A 12,995-nucleotide genomic window follows, 5' to 3' on the forward strand; every position below is an offset into this window, starting at 1 on the left:
TCTCCATTCCCATCTCCAGTCTCAATCTTTCATAGTTTTTGAAAGAAAACAAAAAACCACCCTCAGCAAATACACATTAAAAAAATTTATGACTCTGCCTTTCTTCCTTCTTTTATTTTTATTCCTGTTCCTTCCCTTCCATGCCACTCCTTTCCTGAGAAAGTATTAAATTCATTAGGTGGGACATCTAGATAGGCATCTGTGCTGGAAGTGTGGAAGAGTGGTAGTCATAGTGACCCAGAGAAGGGTGGCGAACCCAGAGCGGGATGAGGAGGGTATTTATGTGGGGACTACTGGTACTCCCCACATGAATTTCTGAAAAACTTACATTTGTAATAAATTTATCTTTGTTAATAAGATAGACATAGATTTATATATGCAGATAGAGATAGCCTCTCTCAAGAATAATGCCCTCCCAACATAAATCATTGGCCAAAAGTTTCCATAGATGGACTTACATAAACAGCACATGTCACCGAGGAAATGTGTAGTTAAAATAAAAATAGAAAGTATGGCTGTTTTCCAAAGATAGCAGTCCCCTCACCACTGGCTGCTTGAATGAACGATTACGTAACTCCAATCTTTACCACTGTCTGAGAACATCAAAGGGACCTTAATTCATAATACACAGGACATCTTAAATCCCTCTGTTTCTCCTCTCCAACTCTTGTCTTGGCCACAGCTGATGCTGAGCCTCACTCTCTCAACTCTCGTTCCTGCCCCTTCCCACCTTTCTAGATGCCCCATCTTGCCTGACTTCTGGTTTTTGTGGGGTTTTATGGCAAGGTCAGATTCTCATATGATGGAAGGGCCAGAAAAAGTAAGCTGACAAAGACCAAATGAATTCCCTTTTCCTCTTTACTCGGGCTAGAAGAGGTGCAATGGCTATGGGTAGACTAGAAACACTTGTACTTCAACAAATATTGTCACACTGACACTTTTCCTTTTGGCCACACTAAAAAGGGATGCTCCCTTTACCAAGGAAAATCAATCTATGCCCTCAGCGAGGAAGGTAAGACTGGGTTGTCTACCAGGTGAAATAAAGAAAGCCTCAAGACTCTCCTTAGGCCATCTTAAACTGTTCTGCCAGGACCAGCTTAACTGTTCTTAACTGCTCCTTAAAAAATTAAGTAATCATTGCCCTTAATGTCTCTTGACCAGTGGAGAAAGTTAACTTTGGTTGATATCCACCCAGTGCTACTTCTCTTCTTTACTTCCCTTCAAAACCCAAAACTAATGTCAGCCACATCTTTCAGTAAACTCTCACCAATCTGAGACTCTCTGTGTACCTACTGCAGCCAGAAACAGCCAGAACTGTCTTTCCAAATTAAAGCTTGAGATTCGTATAAATGGCACTAGCCACTGCCCTCTGGTGAACTTTAAGTGGTAGCCTACACGCTATCTGAGAAAGAAACCCAACATCTATCTCTGCGGCTGGGTCTTGCCACTGGAAGTTGGCAGCTGGGACCCAGCAGGTCTTCACAGACAGGAGCTTTCTCTTGTGTCTTCAAAGGAAAATCCCAAGCAGAATCAAGCCAGCAGCCACAGCAGCAGTTCTGCCTGCTGTAGTATCCTTCCTACTCAATCATAGCCAGGTGTGATTTTATGTGATAGCAGTGTCTATTTATCTTTTAAGCCCCTTGTTACAGGAGAGGAAGCCAGTATGGTTATCTTCAGACACCCTTAAAAGCTAAACTTGAATCCAAATCAAATAGAAGAGATAATCCAAGAATCTCATTATAGAGTTGGAATTTAACAATAATGCTAACACTCACTAGCCATTTGTTACATACCTGACACGATTCTAGTGCTTTGCACATTTTAATTTTATTTAATACAAAACTCCATGAGGTAGAAACTACCATAATCACTCTTTGAAAATGAGGAAACTGAAGGTCAACAAGGTTATGTAACTGCCTAATGTTTCTGACACTACGTTTCAAACTCAAATGCTTAACGGCTACATTATACTACCTGTCCCCTAGTGTATGTGAATGGGGCAAAGGGCTGTCCTCTCAGCCAGTACGAGTCAAATGTGGAAAGAGAGAGGGAGCTGAAATCATGGCAGTAAGTACAAATTCTAAGTGAAGGTGGTCCTGACTAGCACTGAATGATGACAGAGAGCAATTTTGAAGAAAATGATGCTAAAACTAGGTAATACATAGCCATAGATCCATACCTTCCAGGACATCCAGCAAATAGTGAAAATGCAGGCTCCCCAGGCACCTTAAAAAGGTCCCAAAAGAGGCCGGGCGCGGTGGCTCAAGCCTGTAATCCCAGCACTTTGGGAGGCCGAGGCGGGTGGATCACGAGGTCGAGAGATCGAGACCATCCTGGTCAACGTGGTGAAACCCCGTCTCTACTAAAAATACAAAAAATTAGCTGGGCATGGTGGTGCGTGCCTGTAGTCCCAGCTACTCAGGAGGCTGAGGCAGGAGAATTGCTTGAACCCAGGAGGCGGAGGTTGCGGTGAGCCGAGATCGTGCCATTGCACTCCAGCCTGGGTAACGGGTAACGAGAGCGACACTCTGTCTCAAAAAAAAAAAAAAAAAAAGGTCCCAAAAGAGACAAAGATTCCACCTAAGTCTTCTACCTCCTTGGAGAGACACCAGGGAATTTTAGTGGTGCTGTAGCCCCACACCTTCCTAATCAAATGTACGTGGGAGAAGAGGCAAATGGTCCAGGTCAAGACACCCAATCAACACACACACACAAAAAAACGTTCTGAAGCTATATACTGAGGACTTAGAGCATGCTGACCCTTGTCAAAGCTAAGGGGAAGCATGGGTGGGCAGGAAAATACTTATCCTCAGATGTGTCAGCTGCAAACATTTTACTAAAAGAAGCCCTCATTCAAGACAACATGTAACTGAAAAATATTTAACTGCCCTCTCATTCCAGTAAAATAGCTTGCCAGGAGCACTTTTTCAGATTGCATTCATTTTTATGACTAAGTGGGGCACTTGGCTTCTACGTGATTTCCAAGACTAAGCATAGCTGCTTGTTCCTTCCTGCAAAAGCAGCCCTTTAATGCAGTCACCACCACATCCTTAAAACTGTATGACATCCCTCCCTCCACCTTCATCCAACACCAACAGATCACAAAGGTCCAAGGAGATTTGACGACAGATTCACATGAACACTTCGAGTGACAGTCCACTCTCCTCTAGATAAGCAACATCCATTTCTGGACAGTCTGCCTTTTACTTGCTCCAGGTGAATTCAGTAACACTTCTGAACTTAGGAAAGAAAACGTGACTTCATTCTTTACAGTAAACATAACTTCAGGTTACCTCATCAGTTTCCTTCACATGTATTGCTTCCATGTCTGAGATTGCTATTAAGCTACGGAATCTTAGCTCCAAACCCAACCCTCTACACTCAACTTTGCACTGCTGGCGCTGGAACTCTACAGACTCTCTTTCACCCCTGCCAGCTGAGTTTCTTAGATATGGGCACCAAGAGATGCTAGAGGGAGACTAGAGGTGAGAGAGGAGACTTGCCTTCTGTTTGCTCACTGTTCTGTGAGAGGAGGAGCTAACCTCTCAACATCCTTAAGGTAATCAGTTCCTTTATTATACAAGGTAATATTCGTAGGTTCCAGGAATAAGGATATGGTCATATTTTGGGGGACTCACCATTTGGCATCATTCAGCACAGTTACTTCATCTCAGCAGCAGTAGTTGGCTTCAGAAGTAGTTGATTCCAATTTCCATTATTTTCATGATCCAAAACCAATCATCTTTTGGCATCTCAGAGATAACAGGACCATATTCACAAGATTCCCACTCTGAACTTCTCAATTCTAGTAACCTCAACCTGTTCCCTTTGTTCCTGAGCCCTGGGGAGCACAGCTGCTTCCTTCAGGTACTATCTCTGTATTGCCTCAATGTTTCCCTTTTTCTCCAATACCTGCTTATTTATATCCTTACATTAAATTGCCTGTTAAAATGACTGTTGTCTATTTTCCTCACCAGGCTCCACCTGATACAGTATGTGAGTTAATTTCTTCTGTCCTGTAATTTGTCTAAACACATAAAAAAGAAACCAAAGTTTGTTGCCTAGTGGAGCTTCAATAATAGGAGACTGTTGAAGTTTTCAAAAAATACATTCTCCCCTTTGTTGACAATGGCAGAAAACACAAGTCATAAATCTACTTTTCATTTATCCTTTTCCTGTTGTCTCCTGTTAATTATAAATGTTTTGAGGTCAAATTTTTAATGCTGAAAAGTTTATTGGTCAAAATTATTTGTTTTACATAAAAGAGAAGTAATTGAAACTTGAGCAAGAAAACAGCTGTGAAAACTTTGTAAGTTCCTGCATGAGTTGCCTCTGGCTGTATATTTCTTTGTCCAAATTATGACAAACTTGGTGGTCTAAAACAATAAAAGTATACTCTCTCATAGATCTGGAGGCCAGCAATCTGAAACCAGTGTGTCAACAGGGCTATGCTACGACTGAAGTCTCTAGGGGAGAATTATTTCTTGCTTATTCCAGCTTCCAGTGGCTCCACCACTCCTTGACTTGTGCCCACATCGATTCAATCTCTGCCCATGAGTTCACCTACTCCTCTTTATGTGTCTTCTCCTCTGTGTCCTTCTCTAAAAACCCCTCTGCTTTTCTCTTATAGGGATAGATGTGATTGCATTTAAGTCCCATTCAGATCATCCAGATCAGCTCCTGCTCTCTAGATCCTTAATCAGTTTCTTTATCATACAAGGCAATATTCACAGGTTGAGGAATAAAGACATGGATATATTTTGGGTGAGTCACCATTTAGCTCACCATTGTCCACCCTCAATGGCCCCTTTACTTTTTCCATTTTCTTCCTTTGGAAACAGGAATATTTTGTAACTGTTACGTCTGTCTCATTACCGTATTTTGGAAACAACTTGTTTTCTAGCTTCACAGGTCTACAAACAGAGACAATGTCCCAAGATGGATCATGCTTAGAGTATCATCTATACCTTATTTACATGACTAGATGGTAAGATTTGGGACTTTTTAAGCAATGATTTTTAAATGAGATTTTTGGATTTAGAACTGGTGCTGTAATGGTTTCAGGCTTTGAGGGATATATTTTGCATATAGGATGAACATAATTTTTGAAGTGCCAAAGAGTGGAATATAGAGTACTAAATGCTGTCCTTCAAAAAGATATGTCCACATCTTACTCCCCAGAATCTGCAAATCATACCTTATATGGCAGAAGATGTGATTAAGGATCTTGAGAGAAAGAACTTATGTTAGATTATCCAGGTGAACATGAAATACAATCACATGTATATTTATATAAGAAAGGCAGAGGGATTTTGAGATAGGTATGCAGAGGAGAAACCACAAAAAGAAGTAGCAGCAATATAATCATGAAGGTAGAGACTGGGTTATGAAGCTATAGACCAAGGAACACCAAAGACTATCAATTGCCAACAGAAGCTGAAAAAGTCATGAAGCAGATTATCCCCTGAAACCTTCACAGGGAATACAGCCATATCAGCAACTTGCTTTCAGACTTCTGGTCTCCAGAACTGTGGGAGAACACACTTACGGTTTTTGTTTTGTTTTGTTTTTTGTCTATTTCATTGTGATGAGAACATTTAACAAGAGATATACCTTCCTAAACATTTTAGCATACAGTACATTACTGTTGACACTAGGCACATTTTACAAAAGATTACTAGAGTTTATCCATTTTGCTTGACTGAAACTTCATGATAGTTGATTAGTAACTCTCCACTTCCACCTTGCTCCAAACTCTGGTAATCACTATTGCACTCTTTGATTTTATTAATTTGGCTATTTTAAATACCTCATACAGTTGAAATTATACAGAATGTGTCTTTATGTGACCAGCTTATTTTACTTAGCATAATGTGCTCAAAGTTCATCCATACTGCAGAATTTCCTCCCTTTATAGGGCTGAATAGTAATCCATAATATGTATATACTGTATTTTTTTTATTAATTAGTCAATCAATGGCATTTGGTTGTTTCCACACCTGAGTGAGGTATTGTAAATAGTGCTGCAAAGAACCTAAGAGTGCTAGCATCTATTGGATAAATACCCAGAACTAAGCTTGCTTAGTCATACAGTAGTTCTATGTTTAAGTTTTTGAGGAACCTCCATAATGTTTCCAAATTTTCTGCACTATTTTTCATTTCCACCAACAGAGTGCAGGGGTTCCAATTTCTCCACATCCTTGCCAACACTTGCCTTTAAAATAATAATAATAATAATAATAATAATAATAATAGCTTTGTGCAGTGGCACTATCATAGCCAGTGAAGTTTATCCAAGCCACGATTATTGCTAATTGTAAACTTTTCCCAATACCCCTCCATGACAACTTGAAATATAGTCAGCATTGGCGATTTTTGACAGTTTCTATGGAGACTGAATAAAAAAATAAATAAAATAATAACCATTCTAACAGGTGATGTCGTCTTTGGGAAAATGTCATTTAACTCCTTAGAACATTTTTTAATTAAGTGTTTAGGGTTTTTTGTTTGTTTGTTTGTTTGTTTTGTTTGTTTTTGCTATTAAGTTATATTAATACCCTACATATTTCGGGTATTAAACACTTAAATCATTTTCAAACATTTTCTCCCATTCCATAAGTTGCCTTTTCATTCTCTGGATTGTTTCCATTGCTGTGCAAATCTGATGTAGTCCTGCATGTTTATTTTTCTTTTTGTTGCCTGTACTTGAGGTGCTATGTACATAAAATCATTGTCAAGACCAATATTATGATTATTTCCACCTGTGTTTTCTTCTTGTTGTTTTAAACTTTCAGGTATTATCTTTAAGCCTGTTGTCCTTTTTGAGCTGATTCTTATTTATGGTATAAGATAAAGATCCAATTTTATTATCTTGTATGTGGATATTGTTTTCCCAAAATCATTTACTCATAAAACTATCATTTTCCTACTGTATTTTCTAGGCACTTTTGTCAAAAATCAGTTGACCTTATAGACATACTTCATTTTATTATATTCCATTGTACTTGCAGATACTGTGTTTTTTTACAAATGAAACTCTGTGGCAACCTTGTTTCCAGCAAGTCTATTGGCAGCACCGTTTTTCCAATAGCATGTGCTCACTTCCTGTCTCTGTGCCACATTTTAACAATTTTAACAATTTTTCATTATTATTGTATCTACTATGGTCATTTGTAATCAGTGATTTTGATGTTACCACTATAGGTGTTTCGGAGCATTATGATTGACGCCCATGCAAGGCAATGAAGTTAATCAATCCATATAGTGATTATTCTGACTGTTCCATGGACTGGCCATTCCGCTGTCTGTCTATGTGTGTGTCTCTCTCTCTCTTCTCTCTCTCCCCCCCTCTTCACATTTTCCTATTCCCTGAGACACAACAATATTGAAATTAGGCCAATTAGTAATGATATGATTACCTCTAAGTAGTCAAATGAAAGGAAGAGTTGCATATGTCTCACCTATATACAAAAGCTAGAGATGATAAAGCTTAGTGAGGAAGGCACGTCATCTACAAACAGGGACAACTTTGCTTCTTTCTTTCTAATTTGCATGCCTTTTATCTATTTCTCTTACCTAATTGCTCAGGTTATGACTTCTACTACTATACATATAGAAGTAGCAAGAGTAGGCATTCTTGCCTTTTTCCTGATCTTAGAGGAAAAGCTTTCAACTTTTTCCCATTAAGTATGATGCTAGCTGTGTGTCTGTTATATATGGCTGTTAAGATGTTAAGGTAATTTCCATCTATTATTAGTGTGTTGAAAGTTTTTATTATAAATGTTTGTTGAGATTTGTCAAACATTTTATCTTCACCTATTTAGATGATCATGTGATTTTTATGTTTTATTTTATTAATATAATTTATCATATTAATTGATTTTTACACGCTGAACCATCTTTGAATCCCAGAGATAAAGAACTTCTTGGTCATGGTATATGATCTTTCTGAAAGCCTGTTGAATTCAGTTTGCTATACTTTGCTCTGATCTTTATGACACCCTTCCTTCTGCCAACTTTCAACCCTATAGCTTGCTTGTATTCAGTTGAGAATTTTTTCATGTATATTTATCATGGTTATTCACTTGCAGTTTTCTTTCTTCCTGTGACTTTGTCTGACTTTGGTATCAGGGTGATGCTGATGAAACGAACTTGGAAATATTTTCTTCTCTTCAGTATTTTGGAGGACTTGAGAAATGCTATTATTAAGTTTTCTTGAAATGCTTAGTAGAATAAACAGTGAAGCTGTTAGGTTCACAGCTTTTCTTTGGAAGTTTTTTATTACTGATAACTACTCCATTCTAGTTATGGCTATTCAGGTCATGTCTTTATTACTTAGTCTTGTAAGTTGTATGTTGCTAAAAATTTATCCATTTATTCTAAGTTATCCAGTTTGTTAGCATATACTTATATCCTATGACTATAATTGTTCATAGATTTTATGATTTTTATTTTTGTGGTATCAGTTGTAGTGTTCATTTTTTATTTCAGCCTTCTTTTAGTCTAGCTAAGAGTATGTCAGTTTTATCTTTTCAGAATGTCAACTCTTAGCTTTGTTGTTTTCTATTATTTTTCTATTTGAGTCATTTCTACTGTAATCTTTGTTATTTTCTTTTTCCTGCTAACTTTATGTTTAGCTTGGTTTTCATTGGTCTGTTTCTTAAGGTGTAAAGTTCAGTTCTTCATTTAAGATATTTCTCGATTTTTAATGTAGGCGTTCATTGTTATGAACATCTCTTAGTATTGCTATGTTGCATCCAGTAAATTTTGTATATTTTTTTCATTTGTCTCAAGATATTTTCTGATTTAAAGTTCTTCTTTAACCCAACGATTATTTGAGTGTGTTCTTTAATTTCCACTTGTGTAAATTTTCTAGTTTTCTTTTAGTTACTGATTTTGGATTCTATTGAAGGCCTTCTCTGTATCTATTGAGATGATCATGTGGTTTTTGTCTTTGGTTCTGTTTATGTGGTGGATTACATTTATAGACTTACATATGTTGAACCTGACTTGCATCCCCGGGATGAAGCCTACTTGATTGTGATGGATAAGCTCTTTGATGTGCTGCTGCGATCGGTTTGCCAGTATTTTATTGAATATTTTTACATTTGTGTTTATCATGGATATTGGCCTGAAGTTTTTTTTTTGTTGAGTCTCTGCCACGTTTTGGTATCAGGATGATGCTGGTCTCATAAAATGATTTTGAAAGGATTCAGTCTTTTTGGATTGTTTGGAATAGTTTCAGAAGGAGTCGTACCATCTTCTCTTTCTATGTCTGGTGTAATTCGGCTGTGAACACATCTGGATCTGGGATTAACTACTGCCTCAACTTCAGCCCTTGTTATTGGTCTATTCAGGGTTTCAACTTCTTCCTGGTTTAGGATTGGGAGTGTGCAATGGTCCAGGAACTTATCCATTTCTTCCAGGTTTATTGGTTTATGTGCATAGAGTTGTTTGTAGTAATTTCTGATGGTGATTTGTATTTCTGTGAATTTGGTGGTGATAGTCCCTTATTGATTTTATTGCATCTATTTGATTCTTCTTTCTTTTCTTTTTTTTATTAATCTGGCTAGCAGTCTATTTTGTTGATCTTTTCAAAAAACCAGCTCCTGCAGGTATTGATTTTTTTGAAGGGTTGTGTCTCTATCTCCTTCAGTTCTGTTCTGATCTTAGTTATTTCTTGTCTTCTGCTAGCTTTTGAGTTTTTTGGATCTTGCTCCTCTCTCAATAAAATAGATATCAAAGGAACGTATGTCAAAATAATAAATGCTATTTACAACAAACACACAGCCAATAACATAATGAATGGGCAAAAACTGGAAGCATTTCCTTTGAAATCTGGCACTAGACAAGGATGCCCTCTATCACCACTCCTATTCGATATAGTATTGGAAGTTCTAGCCAGAGCAATCAGGCAAGAAAAAGAAATAAAGCGTATTCAATTAGGAAAGGAGGAAGTCAAATTGTCTCTATTTGCAGACAATATGATTGTCTATTTAGAAGACCCCAACATCTCAGCCAAAATCTCCTCAAGCTGATAAGTAATTCAGCAAAGTCTCAGGATACAAAATCAATGTGTCGAAATCACAAGCATTCCTATATACCAATAACATAACAGACTTAAAGAGAGCCAAATCAAGAATGAACTGCCATTCACAATTGCTACAAAGAGAACAAAATACCTAGGAATACAACTAACAAAGGATGTAAAGGACCTCTTCAAGGAGAACTACAAACCACTGCTCAACGAAATAAGAGAGGACACAAACAAATGAAAAAACATTCCATGCTCATGGTTAGGAAGAATGAATATTGTGAAAATGGCCATACTGCCCAAAGTAATTTACACATTCAATGCTCTCCCCATCAAGCCACCTAAGATCCTCTTCAAAGAACTGGAAAAAAAACACCTTAAACTTCATATGGAACAAAAAGAGCCTGCAAAGCCAAGACAATCCTAAACAAAAGAACAAAGCTGAAGGCATCATGCTACCTGATTTCAAACTATACTACAAGGCTACAGTAATCAAAACAGCATGATACTGGCACCAAAACAGAGATGTAGACCAATGGAACAGAACAGAGGCCTCAGAAACAACACCACACATCTACAACTATCTGATCTTTGGAAAACCTGACAAAAACAAGCAATGGGGAAAAAATTCCCTGTTTAATAAATGGTGTTGGAAAAACTGGCTAGCCATGTGCAGAAAGCAGAAACTGGACCCTTCCTGATACTTTACACTAAAATTAACTCCAGATGGATTAAAGACTTAAACATAAGACCTAACACCATAAAAACCCTAGGAAAAAAACCTAGACAATACCATTCAGGACGTAGGCATAGGCAAGGACTTCATGACTAAAACACCAAAAGCATTGGCAACAAAAGCCAAAATAGACAAATGGGATCTAATGAAACTCCAGAGCTTCAGTACAGCAAAAGAAACAATCATTACAGTGAACCCGCTACCAACAGAATAACAAAAAACTTTTGCAATCCACTTATCCGACAAATGGCTAATATCCAGAATCTACAAAGAAGTAAAGCAGATTTACAAGAAAAAGACAAACAATCCCATTCAAAAGTGGGCAAAGGATATGAACAGACACTTTTCAAAAGAAGACATTTATGAGGCCAACAAACATATAAAAAATGCTCATCATCACTGGTCAGTAGAGAAATGCAAATCAAAACCACATTGAGATACCACCTCACACCAGTTAGAATGGCGATCATTAAAAAATTTCATCTTGTAGTTCCCATAATTCCCGATTCATGGGTGGGAACTTTTGGGAGATAACTGAATTATGCTGGTGGTTACCTTCATGTTGTTCTTGTGGTAGTGAATAAGTCTTACGAGATCTGATGGTTTTATAAAGAGAGTTCTTCTACACAAATTTTCTCTTGTCTACTGCCATGTAAGAAATGCCTTTTGCCTGCAGCCTTGACTGTGAGGCCTCTCCAGCCATGTGGAACTGTGAGTCCATTAAGCCTCTTTTTCTTTATAAATTACCCAGTCCTGGGTATGTCTTTATCAGCAGCATGAAAATGGACTAATACAATGATGGTTATCCCAATTCTTCTGATTTGCTCTTTACACATTATATCAATGTATCAAATTATACATACCCCCAAGATATGTGTGCCTATTATGTATCAATAAAATATTTCTGATATATAAAATTAATTTTTAAAAAATAATAAAGTGACAAACTTATAGACAGCATATACTTTGGGCTTTTTTTAATCAATTTTTTTAAGTCCATTGTTTAAAATCCATTCGGCCACCCTATGTTTGATTGGAGAGTTTAATTTATTTACTGTATTAGTTCACTTTCATGCTGGTAATAAAGAAATACCCAAAACTGGGAATAAAAAGAGGTTTAATTGGACTTACAGTTCCACGTGTCTAGGGAGGCCTCAGAATCATGGCAGGAGGTGAAAGGCACAAGAGAAGAAGGAGGAGGAAGCAAAAGTGGAAAATCCTGATAAATCCATCAGATCTTGTGAGACTTATTCACTTTCATGAGAATAGCACAGGAAAAACCAGCCCCTATGATTCAACTGTGTCCCCATGGGTCCCTTCCACAAAATTGAGATTTGGGTTGGGACACAGCCAAATCATATCATTCCACTTCTAGTCCCTCCATATCTCATGTCCTCATATTTTAAAACCAATCATGCCTTCCCAACAGTCCCCCAAAGTCTTAAATCATTTCAGCATTAACCCAAGTCCACTGTCCAAAGTCTCATCTGAGGCAATGCAAGTCCCTTCTACCTATGAGCCTGTAAAATCAAAAGCAAGCTAGTTACTTCCTAGATACAATGGGGGTACAGGTATTGGATAAATACAACCATTCCAAATGGGAGAAATTAGCTAAAAAAGGGGTGGGGGAGCTACAGGGCCCATGCAAGTCCAAAATCCAGTGGGGTAGTCAAATTTTAAAGCTCCAAAATGATCTCCTTTGACCCCACATCTCACTTTCAGGTCACACAGATACTAAAGTTGTGTTCCCATGCTCTTGGGCAGCTCTATCCCTGTGGCTTTGCAGGGTACAGCATCCCTCCTGGCTGCTTTCACTGGCGCTGAGTGTCTGTGGCTTTTTCAGCCACATGGTGGAAGCTGTCATTGGGTCTATCATTCTGGATTCTGGAGGATAATGGCCATTTTCTCATAGCTCCACAAGGCAGTGCCCTAAAAGGGACTCTGTTTGGGGGCTCTGACTCCACATTTCCCTTCCATGCTGCCCTAGCAGAGTTTCTCTATCAGGGCCCTGCACAGGCAGCAAACTTTTGCCTGAGTATCCAGGCATTTCCATATATCTTCTGAAATCTGGATGGAGGCTCCCAAACCTCAGTTCTTGACTTCTGTGAACCCACAGGCTCAACACCATGTGGAAGCTACCAAGGCTTGGAGCTTCCACTCTCTGAAGCCATAGCCTAAGCTCTACATTGGCCCATTTCAGCTACAGCTAGAGTGGCTGGGACACAG

General features: G+C 38.2%; 1 non-coding gene across 1 annotated transcript; it reads left to right on the forward strand.

Moving 5' to 3' along the window:
* Nucleotides 1-6,253: 6,253 nt before the first annotated feature.
* Nucleotides 6,254-6,394, forward strand: LOC120365557 (U4 spliceosomal RNA). The gene has a single exon (XR_005580462.1). It is a non-coding gene; the product is annotated as a U4 spliceosomal RNA (small nuclear RNA).
* Nucleotides 6,395-12,995: the final 6,601 nt, after the last annotated feature.

The sequence above is a fragment of the Saimiri boliviensis genome, chromosome 10 (assembly GCF_048565385.1).
Source record: "Saimiri boliviensis isolate mSaiBol1 chromosome 10, mSaiBol1.pri, whole genome shotgun sequence".
Classification (NCBI taxonomy): domain Eukaryota; kingdom Metazoa; phylum Chordata; class Mammalia; order Primates; family Cebidae; genus Saimiri; species Saimiri boliviensis.